The 18,653-nt window shown below is 31.4% G+C and overlaps 1 pseudogene; it reads right to left on the minus strand.

Annotated features, from left to right (window-relative positions):
• Positions 1-1,404: 1,404 nt before the first annotated feature.
• LOC129310822 (uncharacterized) lies at positions 1,405-10,664 on the minus strand (annotated as a pseudogene).
• Positions 10,665-18,653: the final 7,989 nt, after the last annotated feature.

Consider the following 18,653-nt stretch of genomic DNA (forward strand, 5'->3'; position numbering starts at 1 on the left):
CTTTTACTATATAAATTAGTTATATCCTTCATTTTAGTTATATCCTTGATTTTGATTAATCTAGATTGGCTCAATTTACCAAAGCTCTTTCACACAAATATTTAATGTAGTTGCCAGATTCAAATCTAAGACCATTGCTTGTTGCACTGGTTTTTTTTTTTTTTCCTTGAAGAAAAGACAATTTATTACTAAAATTAGAAGTCCAGTATAAACAAAAGCTCAATTAAAAACGAATTGGGCCTGAACATAAAACAAAGCTTTAAAAAACAATAGAACAATTGAATTAAAAAGACTCTCAAAAACATATCTAAAGTGTTATCAGCTTGAAAAAACTCATTGCAGATCATAAGGAGAGCCATAGACCAACGACGCACCAATTGCATGGACAGACATAAAGAGTCATCTCCACTTAACAAGGAACCATAAAGGCACTAAAGTGAGAACCAAAGGTTCTCAAAATACAGGCTTAAAAGCCGAAGAGAAGCAACGATTTGCCAGCATACTACTAATTTGAGAACAAGTGAAGTTTAAATGAAATATTTATGTATTTATTTTTAAACTATAAATGTTTGTCCCGTCTAGCAATAATCCACAAACAGGATTTTAATTAAATTTTCAAGTCAATGCAAGTTTCAAACCGTAATGAATTAGATGTTTTCAACATAATGAAATGACCAACGCAATTCCATATCTCCCGAGTTTGAACAATTGATGATAAATTCTCATTTTTACAAAAACTCTATTTGCATTAATTGGGTATGAAAAGTAACTAGAATAGATGCGAACTAATAATAATAATAATAATAATAATAATAATAATAATAATAGGTTGTTAAGTAAGAAGAGTTACTATTAATTTTAGATTATATACATTGATACGTGATAAAGATACATACATCTAAAAGCTAACGCAAGGGGCATTTAGGATAGTCATTTTGCTTCTCTTCTTAATTGTAAAATTTTTCGTATGTGATTCGTATAGTTTACTAGTTCTCATTCAAAAACTGACACAAGGGGATAAATGAATGCTGGTTGAGCTGAGGAATTCAAAGCAATGCATTTTCTGAAAACAAAAGATAAAAGACAAGTTTTTTCTTTGTCTTTTCCTCTATATCTCAATCTCAATTATTGTGACAACAGTGAAAGACGAACTCTACTTAGTGGAAAAATATTGACTGCCTCCATGAGACATCCTCAATAATTTGCAAAATAAAATTCAGAAATCTTGCTATACATTCAGCTTAAGATCCAAAAGCCAAGCAACCGCGTGCCCCAGATAACATACTAAGCAACTCTTATGTACAAAATCAAGCCAAAATGAAAAAGCAAGGCCCGAAACCAAAATCATTAAATCACCACCCGTGCTAACTAACTCTGCTAATTTTTTTTTTTTTTTTTGATTTCCTAATGCCTAACGTTCATTGAAGCTGTGCGATGCTGCCTGCTTCACGAAACAGCGCCCTGTGACCATGTTGATGGCTTGAATTTTCCTGCTAGTAGGTTAGATGCTGCATGTGCAGAGATTTTCCTTCTTTTAGATTCCAGCTCCAGCCTTCTCTTTTCAGATGTGGAAGAGCCATATAAAAAGATGGATGCAGCATTGATTAATGCCCGCTTGTCCTTCCTGTTTGTCTCGAACTTGCTGAAAAACTTTACTTTTGCTGAAATGGCAGCATCTTGTACTGTGGTGACAAGCAGTTGTATGCCGAGGCCTCTTTTCCTGGAAGAAGCCTCTTATTCAGCAACTCCTTTGTTTTGATTCTGAGAAAATGAAAAACAGCATACAGATGTTACTGCAAGATAACATCATTGTATAGAAAAGAAACAGATGATTCCCGAAATGGGATGATAAGGTGAAGGCAAAAGATAGACAGAAGAAATGTCAAAGCAAAGTAAATACTCTAAGCAGCACGTAAAGCCTGATTAAGAGCATAGTCATCTGAGATAATCACTGGAGATGCACAAGCGCTGGTTAAGCTTCGTTCTTTTTCCTTCAAATCCACCTCCTGGTGTTCAAGGTGATAAAATGGATCTTGAAGCTTCTCTCTCTCTCTCTCTCTCTCTCTCTCTCTCTCTCTCTCTGTAGAACTTTTTTTTTTCGGTTTTGGGTGGAGGGGGTAGTAAAAGATAGTCAGATATGTAGACTTTCAATTAGTGGCTATTAAATGGCCAGGAAAAAGAATAACGGCTATTATTAGACAATTAAAAAAATGGACCAATGCTACAGACCAGTGAACTCAAAACTATTAATAAAATATGTTAAAATTCACCATAAAAAGAAGAAAAGGTGAATTTTTTTTTTTTTAAATCATAGGCAATAGCATATGTATACTGAAATATCTGCAAGTCAATATTCTGTTGACCAGAAAAAGCCAACAAGAGTCTTGCTGCATGGGAAGGGTAGACTTCATGCGTAAAATTAATCATAACATCACGTTTTAAAAGTGAAAATTCAATCAAGTCCTTCAAATGATGGGTGGGATGGACGGAATTGCAGTAGAGCTGCAGCATGAGATTCAAAAAGGCCTGCTGCATTTTGCAGCGTGAAGGTTGAATAATTTCAAGTTATTTCAGGGAGACGCCGGGGAAAAAAGAACATTGATTTTCCCCCCTTCAATTTACAGGAAGAGAAGTGAGAAAATGAAGAAAAAGTGGACTCGGAGATCACAAATTCAGAAACCCAACCAAAAAAAAAAAAAGTTTGTTTCGAAACTTGTAAACTCAAATTTACTTGAGTTACCATAAGTAGGACCTGCTATGTTTTCTTAACCTATACTCTTAAACTCATCCAAGTTTATGAGTCGCTTAAGGGTTTATCTACCATGATTAAGACCAAAGTTCAAAAGCACAATGAACTCAGTCAATAGGAATTAGTCATTGGCTCGTTGCAGTAATATACACCTTCATCAGCAGGCAATTGAAAAGTCTCTGCATCCTCAACATCAAAATCCTCAATTTTTATATAGGTCCCACTGATAATGCCATATTCACAGTTCCTTCGATCAGTCTAGATGACAATCACTTGTTTATAACATGCAGACTTCATGGTAAAGCTCCAAATCTGAATGAACAAGATAGATAAGTTCACTAGAAGAAAAGAGATTGGAATTGATACAAAATGCTTAAGGAAGCCTGAAGCCCCTAGAGAAAGCAACGCACTCTTGTAAGAGTTGAGGTACTAGGCAACTTATTTCACAAGATATGCATTGGAAGGGGCTTCTTGCCTGCCTCTATCTCTAAGAAATGCACAACAAAAGACAAAAAAACAAATTTTGCATTGAAGTAGGAGTACAAATGCTTCTGCAATTGATTTCAACGTACCTTTATGGAATAGTAATTTCCAACTTGCTTTTTCCTTGCATTGAACTGCACACCCTTTGCAATCATAGAATCACATCCTTCACACCATACATTAAAAGACATCTCAAACCTAAAAGAAGGGTAATAAGTTGACTTGTTAAAAAAAAAAAAAAAAACCTCAACAGATTATACATGAATAGCTGAATTCAAGATACGCCCAAGAGAAAGAGATCATCCAAGAACTAACTTCTAAACTACTTAAATATCAAATAATTATAAAGCGGGCACTTTAATTCGAAAAAAACAATTAACATATTTAAAAGATAGGTCAACATATAAATGTTTCGACTATGAATTCATTTCTAATTGTTAAGTGAACAACAAAATATGTTCAAGGATCCTAATTTGTTTTAGGATCTTTGCTTCCTCAGCTACTCAAGAACCATTTTCTTAAAGGTTTATATGCAGCTAACAATCTGTAGCGTATCTATTGACCATGAAAAGGAAATACTCATCATCTACATTGTTAAGCCTTCTAGATTATGGCAAAGAATATAGCATTGAACAACACTAAGTCAAGAAGGGTCATCGTAAATACAAGTCAGAGGTAGTGATACTGTAAAGGTGATTCAATACCTTATAGTCAAGGTGCCCTTGTCAATTTTTCTTGCCCTCTCTCTCAAGGCATGTTGACCATGAAACTTGTTCAAAGAACCCTAAAAGACAAAAAAAAAAAAAAATTGTGTGAACTTCCTGATATTAAATGAACATAACAGAAGAGTTGGAATGCGAACATACTTGACTTGGGTCCCATTCTGGGGGATAGTAAAAATTGTCTGCTCTGGCAGCTACAAGTGAAGATTCCAAAAAACCAAAAATATAGTTTCAGTGTCGTACTATCAACAAACAGGTGCCAGATATAACTCAAATAGCAGGCCCTTCCTAGCTTTTAGGGGTTAGGAGGGGAAGGGATGGACCATCTGACGGAAATATTGAGCCTAGGAGTACAATTAGTTGCAATAACATCCCGTACAAAAATATATAAAATTCTAACGATTTTGGCAAATTAGAAAACTATCCCCAAAAACAATAGAAAAATGTCACACCCCATAATAGAGGGTAATCAGTACAAGATGTAAATCACTGCACATCCCTTCAATCTTGAATTAGTTAATCTTTATATGACTAAGACAAAATTGCGTTTTGATTTAAATTAGAACATGCATAAACATTTTTTGTATAAATAAAATGCTTCAATATTTTTATAAAAATTTCGGCAAAACTTCTTCTATAAATAAGATCTCTAAAAAATTCTATGATACAATGTTTTAATAAAAAATATCAAGTCAATCAGGAGTAAAGCTCCTTTCAGCCAGCAAACAAAATATATAATAACATAAACAATCTAATCATATATATGTGGAGCATCTAATAGTAAGTTTACAAAATAAAATTTCATAATTAAAACTTTATATCAAGAGAAAGTTTTAATTATGAAATTTTATTTATATCAAGAGAAAGTTTAATCGTTAGCTTCTTCACTTCTAGTCAATCATAAATTCCTCAATATTCAGTGGGTGATTTAGCATCAGCTACACTGTTTGAGACCAAAATTATTTCTAGTGAATAACATCTCAATAATAAATAACTAAACATAAATTAAAAGAAAGTTAAAAACAATTATATATAATTAAAGAGACAATAATTTCCATAAAAATTCAAATAAATTTGAAATAAAAGGATTCTGTATAACTTCAAATGAAATCTTGAACCATTAAATTATCATATCAAATATTATTACTTGGTTTCAAGAAAGAAAATAAATGAAATAAGTAATTATAAATAGATTACTAATTAAAAACAAATGGGACATAAAATCATTAAATAATCAAATTCATATTTACAAGGACTTATCAAGACAATTAACAAATGTGGACACACAGTCCACGAGGACAAATAACCAAACATGGTCAAAGCCATGAAACAGATGTGAACACAGTCCACGAGGGTAAGTAACTGGATACAGCCAAAGTCATAAAATAGATGTGGACACACAGTCCACGAGATAATGCTAATCAAACGCGACTTGAAGCCATAAAAACAAACGTAGGTATGAGACCCACGAATAACAGACGTGAGAATAGAGCTCATGAAAATCAAACTAGCTAGTCATTGACCGTGGCATGCTAAGGGCTAACGGAACTGCTGTTAACAATAAGTGTTTTATATATAGTCCTATTTTTAAATTCACTTTTAAATATACAAGAAAATCATTACTTGAAAGATATAATTTCTCTTCTTAATATCAAACTCGTATGAAACATATACAAACATTAAAATTTTTTCAAATATGAAAATTCATAACTAAGAACTCATAAACGGTTCATCCAATTTCATATTTAGCTATATCAAATAAAGGATCAATAAAATTTGTAAATTAAAATTTTTTTTCATCAATCTAAAAAGTATAAGTCATAATTTCAAGGAATAAACAATTTAATTAACAAGAGTAGTTAAATCAAAAGAAATATATAAATATTCATAAATTGTTAAAAACAATATTTTGACAAAAAAAATTTTTTTACATATATAAATTGATTGGAATGTTATCCACTTACTTGATAAGCCTTCCTAATCTTTATAGCTTACTCCTTATCACTTTTATCAAGACCCTCTTCCTCTAGACACCCTTAAGTACTAATAGTAACAGAGGAGGAAAAGAATGAGAAGAAGCTAACAGAATAGGGAGAGGAGTTCTTGTGTTTCCAGCTTCAATTAATGGCAGAACACTACTCTTGCTCTCTTTAGAAATGCACAAGCAGGCTAAAAGGGTCAAAGACCAGATGTACTGAACCACATTAATAATAGAAGAAGAAGGAAAAGAAGATCATAAGCTGCATAAGGAACAAACCAGAGACAAGGTACACACGAGAGGCAGAAAATAGAATCACAGTACTAGACCAAACAGAGATGAGCTGGCGAACAACCCACCAGCTCCGGCAACCTGATTCTCGAACCCCAACTACGCGTGCGTGAATAGCGAGAACAGAGAAGCAACAAAGGAGACAAGTAGAGACAGGAAAGCACGACGAACAACCTGGGCATCACATAGAGATGCTGAGTCTCTACTTTCACCACGCGATCATCAAAAACTAGAGGGGAGAGATAAAGTGCAGTAGAGGATGACAGAAAAGGGAAGGAATGATAGTGGACTGGAGGAAATAGAAGCTCCCTGTCTCTCTGTTGTTTCTGGATCTCCGTTGTTTCTGGATTTTTGGAAAAGAAAAGAAAAATATAAGCAGGGAAGAAGCCACGCGTTTAGGTCTCTATCTCTGTCTCTGTCTCTGTCTCTGTCTCTCTCTTTTTCTAGAAGGGCATTATTGTAATTTTTTCAATAGGCTTAAGTAAAAGGAAAAAATATGAAAAATTTGCACTCTTGACCTCATAAGATTCAAACTCATAACCTATTAGGTAAGTAGCAATATAATTGCCACTAGACAAACTCTTCTTCTTGCTAATTTATTCCAAAATTAATATAAATACACTTAAAGACAATATTATGCATTTTTAAATTTTAATTTTAATTTTAAGTTTTAATATTTTTTAAAAAAATTTGGGTTATTACAGAAAATCTCAAAGAGCTTAATGAAAAATCATCAATTCATTTATGAAAAAACACTTAAGCAAAATACAAGTTTTGCATGATCTATTCATCAAAAAGACCGTTACAACACGAGCGTTAATGTTTTTCATTGCAACAAGAATTACAATAAAAACACAGAAGGGTTTAAGCATTAAGAGAGATACGTTATGAAGGGTAGGGCATATGAAAGCAGTGGAGATATGAATGAGCTTGACATGACAATGGACAGTATAAACATTAGACTCCTTTAGAATCCCCTTTTTTTTCCCAAATAAACAAGAACATCTCGATAGCGACTATTTCCACCTATCAAACAATTCAAAACAAAAAGAATGAGGCAAGTCTAATATCTATCAGATACATTAGGAATTCAAGATATATGAACAAGAATATGCATAATTTAATCAACAAAGAACATGATTTGATAATCAAAATAAGATAATTCTGCACCATTTTTAGTTGTTGTTGTTCTTCCTCCTCCTCCTCCTCTACTTTGATGCTTTTTTACTAAAGTTTTCTATTTCAAAAATCAAGCAATTCAATTTGAATTTTAACCAAAAAAAATTAAAGAGACAATTCGATTTGTGTCAAACCAAACCATAAAGAAGAAAATGGGAGAATTTTCCAATTTGGTTATCAAAAAAAAAAGAAAGAAAGAAAGAAAGAAAAGAGAATGGGGGTAGGCAATTTGCTAACACTTTTCATGCCAACTTACTAGATCTATGGGCTAAGTTAGTTTATTGTGGCCCATAATGTGATCTAGCCCACTAGTCCCTATATAAACAAACACAACACATCTAAGCAATTTCAAAAAATTTCACAGCTAGTGTCATCTTGCTTAAACTGAAGTCTTAATTGGTGGTAGAAATTTGAATTATTGTTTTTACAAATTGAATTATTATCACCATATATTTATTTCATTCTTATCACTTAGGTTGCATTTGGATGGGTGGACTTTGGTTGAGAATTTGAATTTAAAATCTCATATTTAAAATTTATAAATTCTAAATTCTTTGTTTGAATAATATAAAAAATTTTAAATTATAATATTAAAATACTTTGTCTAGATTTTAAATAAAAATTTAAATTCCATGTTTGAATTTAAAAGGCAACTTAGATAAGGACAATGATCTGGTCCTAGTTAAAATCGACAGTTTGATCCCAATCAGGGGTGGCAACCTAGTCTTGGTTGATAAAAATCCGTACTCTGTGTCAAGCTTTTTAAAGAAAAACTAGAATGTAAAAGAGAGTATACCATACACCATCCTAATCTTCCTTACTTGATTCAATTTGATTCTTACCCAATCAAGGCAATCAAGACCAATTCATATACGTAACAAGTTAATGGCAAAGGAGAATTCAAATGAGATTAAGAGTTTGGAATGTTTATAATTTTGGTTTGACAATGTGATAAAAGGAAAATGATGAAGGTTCAACCAAGCATTTAAAGTAGCTCTCCAAGGAATGAATTCACCTATACCATCCTAATCTTCCTTACTTGATTCAATTCGATTCTTACCCTTCAATTGACATATGAAGATGCCTAAATGACCTTTAGGATTAGGAATAAGTGATTAAACTAATTCACAAAGACTTTAAAGACTTATGCTAATTTATGACTTAATTCTTGAAACTAACCCTTGCTCTTGCCTTGATCATGTTTAATATCTTAAACCAATTAAGATTATGATATCAACTAGAGCTTAAGACCTAAGCAATAGCTAATGCATGTCCATACAATAAGAGATTGAAATAAAAATATGTATTCATTCATCAAAACCTTGAGGCATAAACACAAATACTTAGAATTCACAACTAGTTCAAGAATTAAGCATATATCCTCTTCTTTAACAAGAAATTTTGCCAAGATGAGACAAGTAAAACTTAGATTGAATCATCAAGAACATAAATGAAAGAATCAAGAAAGAAGATGAGAAGAATCACAAGAAAAATGAAATGAAAAACAAAGGTAAAAAAACTCAAGCATAGGCTTCATTTCCTTGAAGAGCTTTGAGAAGATCTAGCTATTCATGGCAATTGTCTTCATAATCCATGTAGAGATTCCTCCTTGAATGGTTTTCATAGCTTCAAACCTTAGTTGAGAAGAGAAGAATGGTGGTTAGAAGTGAAGAGGATGAGAGAAAATGGAGAAAAAAAATGAAATAGAGTCAGATCTGGAATTATGAAGTGAGAGAATGAATGAGTGATAAAAACGATGTGATTTTTATGAGTAAGCCTTATGCTTCACATCCAGCCTTCCTAACTAGTATGTGAGGGTGCAAAATAAGTAAAATGGAGTGAGTTTTAAGTGATCAAAGCTAAGGAGAAATATGCAATTAACTAACCAACTTGTTTAGGGTGTTAAATCATGAATGTGACCGTTAAACAAACTAAATTAATTTAAGTACATTTGTAGCCCTTCATGAAGGCTTCCACCCTTGATCAAAACTCCTTAATAATTTCAAAATGATGATGAGAGGATGATTAAGGGGCTACTTAGTTGAAATCCTCATGGTTTAGATTTATTAGAAGATCTTTGAATCAACTCTTGCACATATGTCACTTTAAGATCTTCTTGCTTTGTAGTTTGTTTTGTAATCTAAAATTTTGGCCATTTAATCTTTATCCAAATCCTTGTTTACATCTATAATTATACAAAAAAGAGTGATTAAAGCATGCATGAAAAATTTCAAATCAAAACTTAAAGCCAATTCCAACCTCCTAGGTTATAAAATATTACAATCTAGTATTAATATCTTTGTCTTGAAATATTCAATGACTTATTTCTTTTGATATCTCTTTGCAACTTAGATTGAATTTGAATCTCAAATTCATTCCATTGATATTAGGAAGACAAAAGACATAAACTAAGCTAATGTTTCAATAATTATCAAAATAATCAAAACAATCCTAGGCTAAGAATGAACCCTAAATAATTATCAAGACCTAGAAATTCCTAATTATGCAAGAATTAATCTTCTAAGAATGAAATAATATAAGAATATTATCTTAAAATGTATACAAATGGTGCAATATGTCAGTTGACTCTGACTATCCAAACAACACTTAAATATTAGCACGGGACGATTATAGTAGTCTGAGGGTTGTGGATTGAATTTAGATGATGAACCTAGAAGATTTAATACTAACAATAGCATTTGGAATTGGACAATAAAGGCAGACAAATTAAAGCTAGTAATTTTAGCGAAGCTTGACGAGTTAGCCTGAACCTACTCAAAAAAAGTTAAAGGTAGACTCGGCTATATGAGTTTTTTTTTAAAGAGGGTAGGATACTTGAAACCTAATCATAATAAGCCAACTTGAATAAGCCTAATAGCTAAAATTTTTAGCTCTATCTATATATAAAGTTGGTAATTTTGCCAAGCTTGATGTGCCAGAGCAAACTTGACTGAAAAATTTAAGGTCGGGCTTAGCTATATGGATTGTTTTTAAGAATATAAGATACTTTAAGACTGGCCTAAATTAAGCTCAACTTGAATAAGCCTAGTCTTTCCAAATTATTGACTCTAAGACAAATTAAAGAAGATGATCATAGATCGATCTTAGATGGCGATAGTGGCAAACTGATGCAAGTTGGATACGGTGAACTAGTATTAAAAGGTGGTATGAACTTACACATGATGATTGCACTAGATTGGCATCGAATGATGATGACAATGGTAGTGCCAGTTGACATCGACAATCTAATCCCAGTCAGCATCGGTAGTATGATCTCAATTAAAGCTGGCTCTTTAGTCCTATTCGATTTTGACTGTCCAATCTTGGTCAAACAGGCTATCCAATCTTATCAACACTGACTGTCCAATCCCAGTCATCCTCGACGATTCTATCTTCATCACCTTCGGCTATTCAGTCTTAATTAGTACTGAATGTTTTGTCCTAGTCAAAGCTGACTGTCTAATCCAAGGTGGCATTGACAATCAGTCCTAGTCAAGGCTAGCTGTCCAGTCTCAATAAGCACTAGTATTTTGGTCTTAGTTGTCTCCTGCAGTCCCTAAGGATGTTAGCCGAAGGCAGTAATGTTGAAGTCAAGAAGGTAGCAAAGTCGACAAATGAACACAAAGGAAGAGAGAAGTGTAAAACCTCTAATTTTTAAACATATAATTAGCACATACTTAATCTTAAGAAGAGCTACCATAATATTTATAATTAATTTAATAATAAAAGATGTCATGAAAAGAAAAGGATTGACTTTGGTTATATAAAAATTTAGAAAGACTAAGTAAGAAAACCTCATAGAGATGGGATCCCATAAATCATTAAATCTCAAAATTGAGTTTAAAAGGCCATTTAGCCATTATAAGTCAAATTAAAAAGTGTTTGAGAAATATGAAAAATAATTAGAGTTGAAAATAAGTCAAAATGAGATAAAAATGATCATTTTTGCTTCACAGGAGTACTTGGCTATGGCCAAAGAAAATTAAACCACAACCAACACTTCTAAGAAATCTTTGGCTATAGCTAATTCTCTCTTGGCTATGGCCAAATGGTATCGAGAAGTCTTTTGGTTGTAGCTAAAAATTTATTAGCTACGGCAAAAGATGTCATGATAGCAATTGTCGTAACAGCTACCCAATCATGAACTTCTGACTCGCATTACTTTTGACTCGGATCTCTAATTGAGGTGATTCAAGTGTCCACACGTCAAAAATTTCATAATGAAGCTAATGGTTTTAGTTTCATATCAATCTAACATTTGACAAATAATTTGACACCCAATACTATAATTTCACATTTTAACTTCTAAAACCATCAACTCAATATCCAAATCTCAAACCATAAGCCATTAACCCATACAAGGGTTTTAACCATACTCAATAAGTCCTAATACACCTATCTAAATAGCCATAAGCATCAAATAACTCCTAATACAAGAACAGACCACCCAACCACCATAAAGCACATAACAAGAGAGTGAAAATGTAATTATTTGCATTCAAACTAAATTATCATCCAAAATATATAAAACCCATTTAACTAGTTAAAATATACTTGTTCAAACTATTTTAGTATACTACCATAGTTAGATTAGGGGTTTGGACCCTATTATGGCCAAAACAATCTAAAAGAGGCTAAATTCAATGTTTAAGGTTATAAATTCAAGTAAACTTTAAATAAACATAAATAAATATGAAAGATCCCTAGTTGGCAAATATTGTATTCAAATCACACATAAAAAATAAAACTAGAGACATTACAATTGATTGCTCATTCTCAAATTTTATAGGTCTCCCCTTTGCCCTTAACTTGATCTTTGCCTACAAACATTAAACTATGAGAGTGAGATAAATATCTCAGTAACCAAGTAATTTAATCAAGCATATTAGAGTATGGCAATCACAATAATTAAGCACTTAATATCACATAAGGCAAAGAAACATTATTCACAATGCATCTTTATAATGTGTTTTGCATGATCAAATGCAACTGCCTTATACCACTTCTTATATCATCTGACCAAATTCATGAGCTATTATCTCATATAGGTCTAGTCAATATGATTGGATTGGCCTTACTCTTTAATTGTAAAGGGTCACCAGGCCAAAGGCTCCCACATTTACTCTCAGACCATGGATTCCCCCTGCTCAAATTTCAAGGTATTATAAGTGCCCAACCCATACCATATAATCTAGGACCAGTGATACTTAGCATAGTACTCAACCCATGCTGCACTCGTAGGTTGTTGGAAATACTAAGCACATATAATAATAAAGTATGCCAATCAATATGCGTAAACTCAATGAAGCTACACACCATGTGGATTTTCTATCATAATTCCTCTACTATGCTAGGGTAAACTTTCACCCATTATGATTATGCAAGTTCAATCAATTAATGCAAATATAAGCTCATGCATATCATAGTAATTCATCATCATCATAATTTCTAGAACTTGCATGCTTATCATAATTAACACCACATTATAATTTACAACAACTCGTTATATAATTAACTTATAGCCAATCCAAGCCCACAATTCATATTTCAAATGCCAAATAACATTTATATAAACATAATCATCAAGCATTTCATCACAAATATTCATGCTTACCACATCTCTTCTAACATTATCAAGTACAACCACTTATTATGTTAACACATTCATCTTATAGGCAATCTAAGCTTAACATTTATATAAAATATAATCACCAAACGCTTCATCACAGTGAGTCATGTTTCATAGTTGGGTAATAGTTTACAATCAATGTATTTATCCATAAGCCCATTCAAGCCATCCATAGTAATGCTTAAAGTGTAAATGCAAACACAATGATATACTATACTTAAATTCTCGGTTACCTTAACTTTTGTTTTACTAACCAAGAGTACCCGTGAATATCAAATGGAGCCTCTAATAAACTTAATAGCACTAATAATGGTTAATCTATACTCAAACACATCAATAGTCATTCATGACTAATTATGTTAAATTTACTGTAATTAAAGTCTGAACTTAAAAATTCCATTATGGTCATCTACCCATAACCAAATTCATTTTTAGGTTTCATTAGTTCACTTAGACTCCCATTAGTCTAATCAATACCATTAATAACTCATAACCTTCTTATCTCAACTAATTAGCTCTAAGGTTTACTTCAAACCTCACTTTGAAATCCTAAAACTTCATTTGCATCATAGTCCAAAGGTTAGACACTTAAATAAATACTCATTAATCCCTTTGAAGTTAGACTTCTAGGAAAAATCACAGCCTATTTACAAATTCTCAAAGAACTACCTAAAAACAATGATGAAAATGTGCAAGAGATAAAGAGAAGAGGTTATAAGTACTTACCTAAGTTATTAGAAGCTCCAAATACACTCAATTCAATGCCCACGATAAACTTTAATAGAGCCCTCTTTGTTCACCTTCAGACTTTTACTCAACTCTCTAATTTTTTAAACTAAAAAGTGAATCTAGAGCCTTAAAAATTGAGCTTTGGTTGCGGCCAAAGATCAAAATTTCATATTCTGAGTACTGTTCATCTAATTAGGTTCAAATGTGACCCAATACTACCTATGGTCTAATTTTAAGCCTAATTAGGGAATGATAGACCTATTAGCTGTCCGCACATCTAATTTATCTTTAATTACTCAATTAACCTTAGGTTAAATTTTTCAAGATGTTACAAGAAGTTTCTATTGAAATTTGAAATAATAGGGTTTTAGAAATGATTTGAAATTGCAAATAAATTGGGGTAGGATTTAGATTTGAATTTGAGCCAAATCCAAATTCATATATCTTTAATTACCCAAACAATAAATTTAATTCAAATCTAAATCCAAATTCAAAGCCACTTGCATCCAAGCATAGTATTAGTTTAGTCTTAGTAAGTTTTACCAATTTCATTTTGTTCTTGGAAAATAATGGTTTATTATTTTATGAAAAATGTAATTAATTATCAAACAAGAAAGAAAAATAAATAAATCTTACAATAGTTCACTTTCTCTGCCCTAATTTACAAAATATTTTGAAGGTGATTTATATATCAAAATATAAAATATTTTGAAAAAAGTAAAGTTTATTAATGATGATTATTATAATATTACCCTTCATTATTTCACTCTTTAAATGAACTTATTTCTATCTCTCTTATTAATGAAAGTATTTTTGAAAGTTTATAAAGATTGCAAGCTGTATTAATAAATTTCATTGGCAAGTGTAATTTTGTAAAAAAAAAAAAAAGAAGAAAATGCCTTATAAATTGAGATAGAGTTAGTGCTCAATATTAATTTTTTTTTTAAAAAAAAGTGGGGTTTAAAATTGTAATGTTTGCTTACCTTCGTCGAATAGTTCACATGCATGTTGCTTTGCCCATAAAAAATATGGATTGCATATTCCCAACACTTACCATTTATTTACAATTCAACCAAAACCAGCCTGGTTCTGTCCTTGCACCCAATCATCTCCTTTTTTTAATTATTATTTTTTACTTTTCTTTTTCTAGAAAGGATTGAGAAGAAAGTGACCATATTTAGGGAATATTCAAGGGATTAATAATAGTCATAATCATAGTTAATATCCCCTAAGTTTGAAAACTGACATCATGATCCTAAATTCTTTTTCTTTATTTCTAAGAAACTTTCATTTCATTTGGAAACATGCCCTCTGCCCCCTCATTCATTCATTATATATGATAATTCTTCACTCTCTTCATTAAAGACGTACCACAAAAAGTTGCCCTAATTCTCTAGGATTTCACATGAAAAGGCCAATTCAGATCATCAGTTTCAGTTTCACACTCACCCAAAAAAAACAAAAAAAAAAAAAAAGAGCCACATTAATAATTAAACTCCATCAAATCATCTCTCTTTTTATAGCTAGAGATCGATCAAATCCTCCCAACTTGCAAAGAACTGGATCCATAAATCTGTTACAAGATTTAATAATCCTGATAATCTTCTTAGGGTTTCTTTCCCATGCTTCCTTCTTCTTCTTCTTTGCCTCTTCTTCTTCTCCACCATGGCCTTCAAACTCTCTCACATTCTGCTCTTTGTCCTTCTGTGGTTATCCATAGTTTTGTTTCTGTTTCACGAGTATCACCATTTCAAGGCCAAGATCTACAAGAATAGCAGCATCATGCAGGCTAGTGATCGGTCATTATTGTTATTATCATCATCTTCATCTTATTATCATCTTCATCATCATATCTGAAGAAGAAGAAGCAGCAGCAGCAGAACCGTTTGATGAGTAGAAAAGTTCTAGCTAATAGCAGGTTTGACTTCTCTCGTTTCTTCAAGCATCATCATCTTCATCACCAACATTTGCAGCCACCTGCAAATCCATCTGATGCAGAGACAGAGATTGATCCTCGTTATGGTGTGGAAAAGCGTCGTGTCCCAACTGGTCCAAACCCATTGCACCATTGATGGGATTAGTGAAACAAATTAAGCATTATTCATATAATTAACTTTCTTCTTCTTCTTCTTCTTCTTCTTCTTCTTCTTCTTCTTCTTCTTCTTCTTCTTCTTCTTCTTCTTCTTTTTTGGTCCTTTCTTTTTTGATCTTCTTATATATAGGCATAATATATTGACCCTTTGTTATATTGTGTATGATAATTCCAGCTCCGTGAGAATGAACATGTATCATAATTAAGTTCATTTGTATTGAGATATAAATGGGAGAAACAGTACTGCATATTTTCTGGTTTTGGCCAGTTCATATTTTAATTTGATCTATATAAGTTCATTTGTATTGAGATATAAATGGGAGAAACAGTACTGCATATTTTTCTGGTTTTGGCCAGTTCATATTTTAATTTGATCTATAATTTTGCTTAATTTGGTTAATTTAATGATTCCTGAATAAAATTATGACATGATCTGAATTTTTTTTTTTTTTTGGGTGAGCGATCATTAGGAAACATGAGTTGCTGAAACGGCACGGCACATATTGGAAAGAAGATTTCTAGTTGAAGCATAATAATGATACATTTATTAATGAGTTCGGTTCGTGTTAAAGATCTAAGGAAAGCACAGGTTTTTTTTTTTTTGGGAACTTTTTCTCTCCATTTTTTAATATATATTTGGTTTTGGGGAAAGTGAAGATGAACAAAACCGAATATCGTATGGCACGTGATGATGGCCACGTAATCAATGGTTGAAGAGAATATCACCATGTTTTCCCGTATATACTTTGCTTTATTTTCATTATTACTATAATTTTTATTTTCAATTTGGTCATCATTATGCAACCGAAAATTTCTTGATCACTCTTCATATCTGACTAATTTGGTCTCTTTTTCATATTCACTTTTACCCATAGCATTACTTATAAGCCTATAAATCTCACAACTTATTCCACTTAATTAAATTATGAAGTCTATCTTCAAATAAAACCCATTCAATATATATATATATACATGTATATAAATTTTTTTATAAATAACTATATGTTTTTGTTTTCCTCTATATGGGTATAACAAAACATCTGCCAAATAATGATGAAATTTATGTAAGCGTACGTTAACCAAAAAAAAAATTATTTCTTTAACTTTATATATAACATAACGTTAACCAAATAATGAAGTTTTATATGTTTGTTTGAAAATGGGGGGAAAAAGTTCATATTAACCTCTGGGCGTGTTTTATAATTTTGTTTCTTTGCAAGCATTCTCCAGCTTGCGGATGGTACAAAGAATTATTGAATTTATAAAACTCCCAACTCAGTTAATATTCACTTTTTTTATTTAGATAAGTTAATAATCACTTGAACCACAATGCCTCTCTCATGTATGCGTGTGTGTGTATTGGTTATTGGTTTTCATTGCGTTAGTGAATATTTATATTCAAATAGTCTAGTGATTTAGAAATGTGTGTTTACTATTAGAGCTCTCAATTGAACTAGGGCTTAAATGAACGGGCCGGCCTGTTAAGCCTGATGATATCATAGGGCTTCATTTGACCAGTTTGATCTTAGCATTCAAAATCTCAACCTATTTTTTTCATTTTTTTATTTAAAAATTTTAAAAATATATTTAATATCACAAAAATATTATTACAAATAACATTAAATTTTAAAAAAAATAAATTTATGACAATCCACATAACAACACATTTAAGTCTAATAAAAAATAATAACATTACAAAATCAACACTGATAACAATTAACTTTGCTAACATATATTATTGTCATCAATATAAGTATAATTTGATCATTCTCCTCTGTTGAAGCCAAGAGGTTCAATTGAAGGAAGAAAGAATGAGAACACACTTTGCTAACATATATTATTGTTATCAACATAAATATAATTTGATTATTCTCCTCTGTTGAAGCCTAGAGGTTCAATTGAAGGAAGAAAGAATGAGAACACACTTGATGGCTGAATGAAATGAAGCTAAGGTTCTAGACTTCTAGTGGTATTTAATTTTTTTATGTTAAAATTAATATACATATATATATATATATATATATATATATATAGGAGTTTAAAATGGTTGGGCCTTTTATTTTAACCCTTTTAAGCTTAATTTATCATTTTACACAGCAAAATAGTAGCCCAACTTTAAATTTTTTTTGGACTTAAAAAGTTTCGATTTCAATTGATGGCTCTATTTATTGTTACCTCTTTGTTCCTATACTTTGGCAATATTGAAACTAATAAACAAATTATTTAAACATCCAATTAAAAGTACTTTTGAGAAGGGGAATAATAATTAAAGGATTCAAAGGTAGGATATCAGGATTAACCCACCACTATCATTTCACAATAGAATTTAGAGATATTGCTTCTTGGTTGGTTTGTTGTCGGTTGCATTTCTTGCTCCCTACTATACATCAACCCTCCAAAATTCTCAATTTACCCTTTTCTCATTTAATTTTTCATTAGTTAAGTTATTAATTAATTAATTATTAAAAAATCATGTAATTAAATGTGCATGTGTGGAATATAGAACTGTTAAAGGAAATATTGCATAGTTTACCAAAAAAAGGAAAAAATATAATCTGTAGTCCTTATAGTTTTATTGAATTTTATTTTTAATTCCTACAATTGAAATTATAGAAACCTGAAAAACAAACGCTACCCAAACTTTTTTAAACTATAAAAATTGAAAATATTAAAAAAATTATACAAATTAAAAACAAAAGTTGATAAAACTATAAGAATTGATGACTGTGTTTAAAAAAAAAGATATTACATATTCATGTAGGTGCATATTATATATAGATATTATATATAATAAGTCAAGA

Source organism: Prosopis cineraria, unplaced genomic scaffold (genome assembly GCF_029017545.1).
Source record: "Prosopis cineraria cultivar Desert tree isolate PC_DT_omini unplaced genomic scaffold, ASM2901754v1 PC5, whole genome shotgun sequence".
NCBI lineage: Eukaryota > Viridiplantae > Streptophyta > Magnoliopsida > Fabales > Fabaceae > Prosopis > Prosopis cineraria.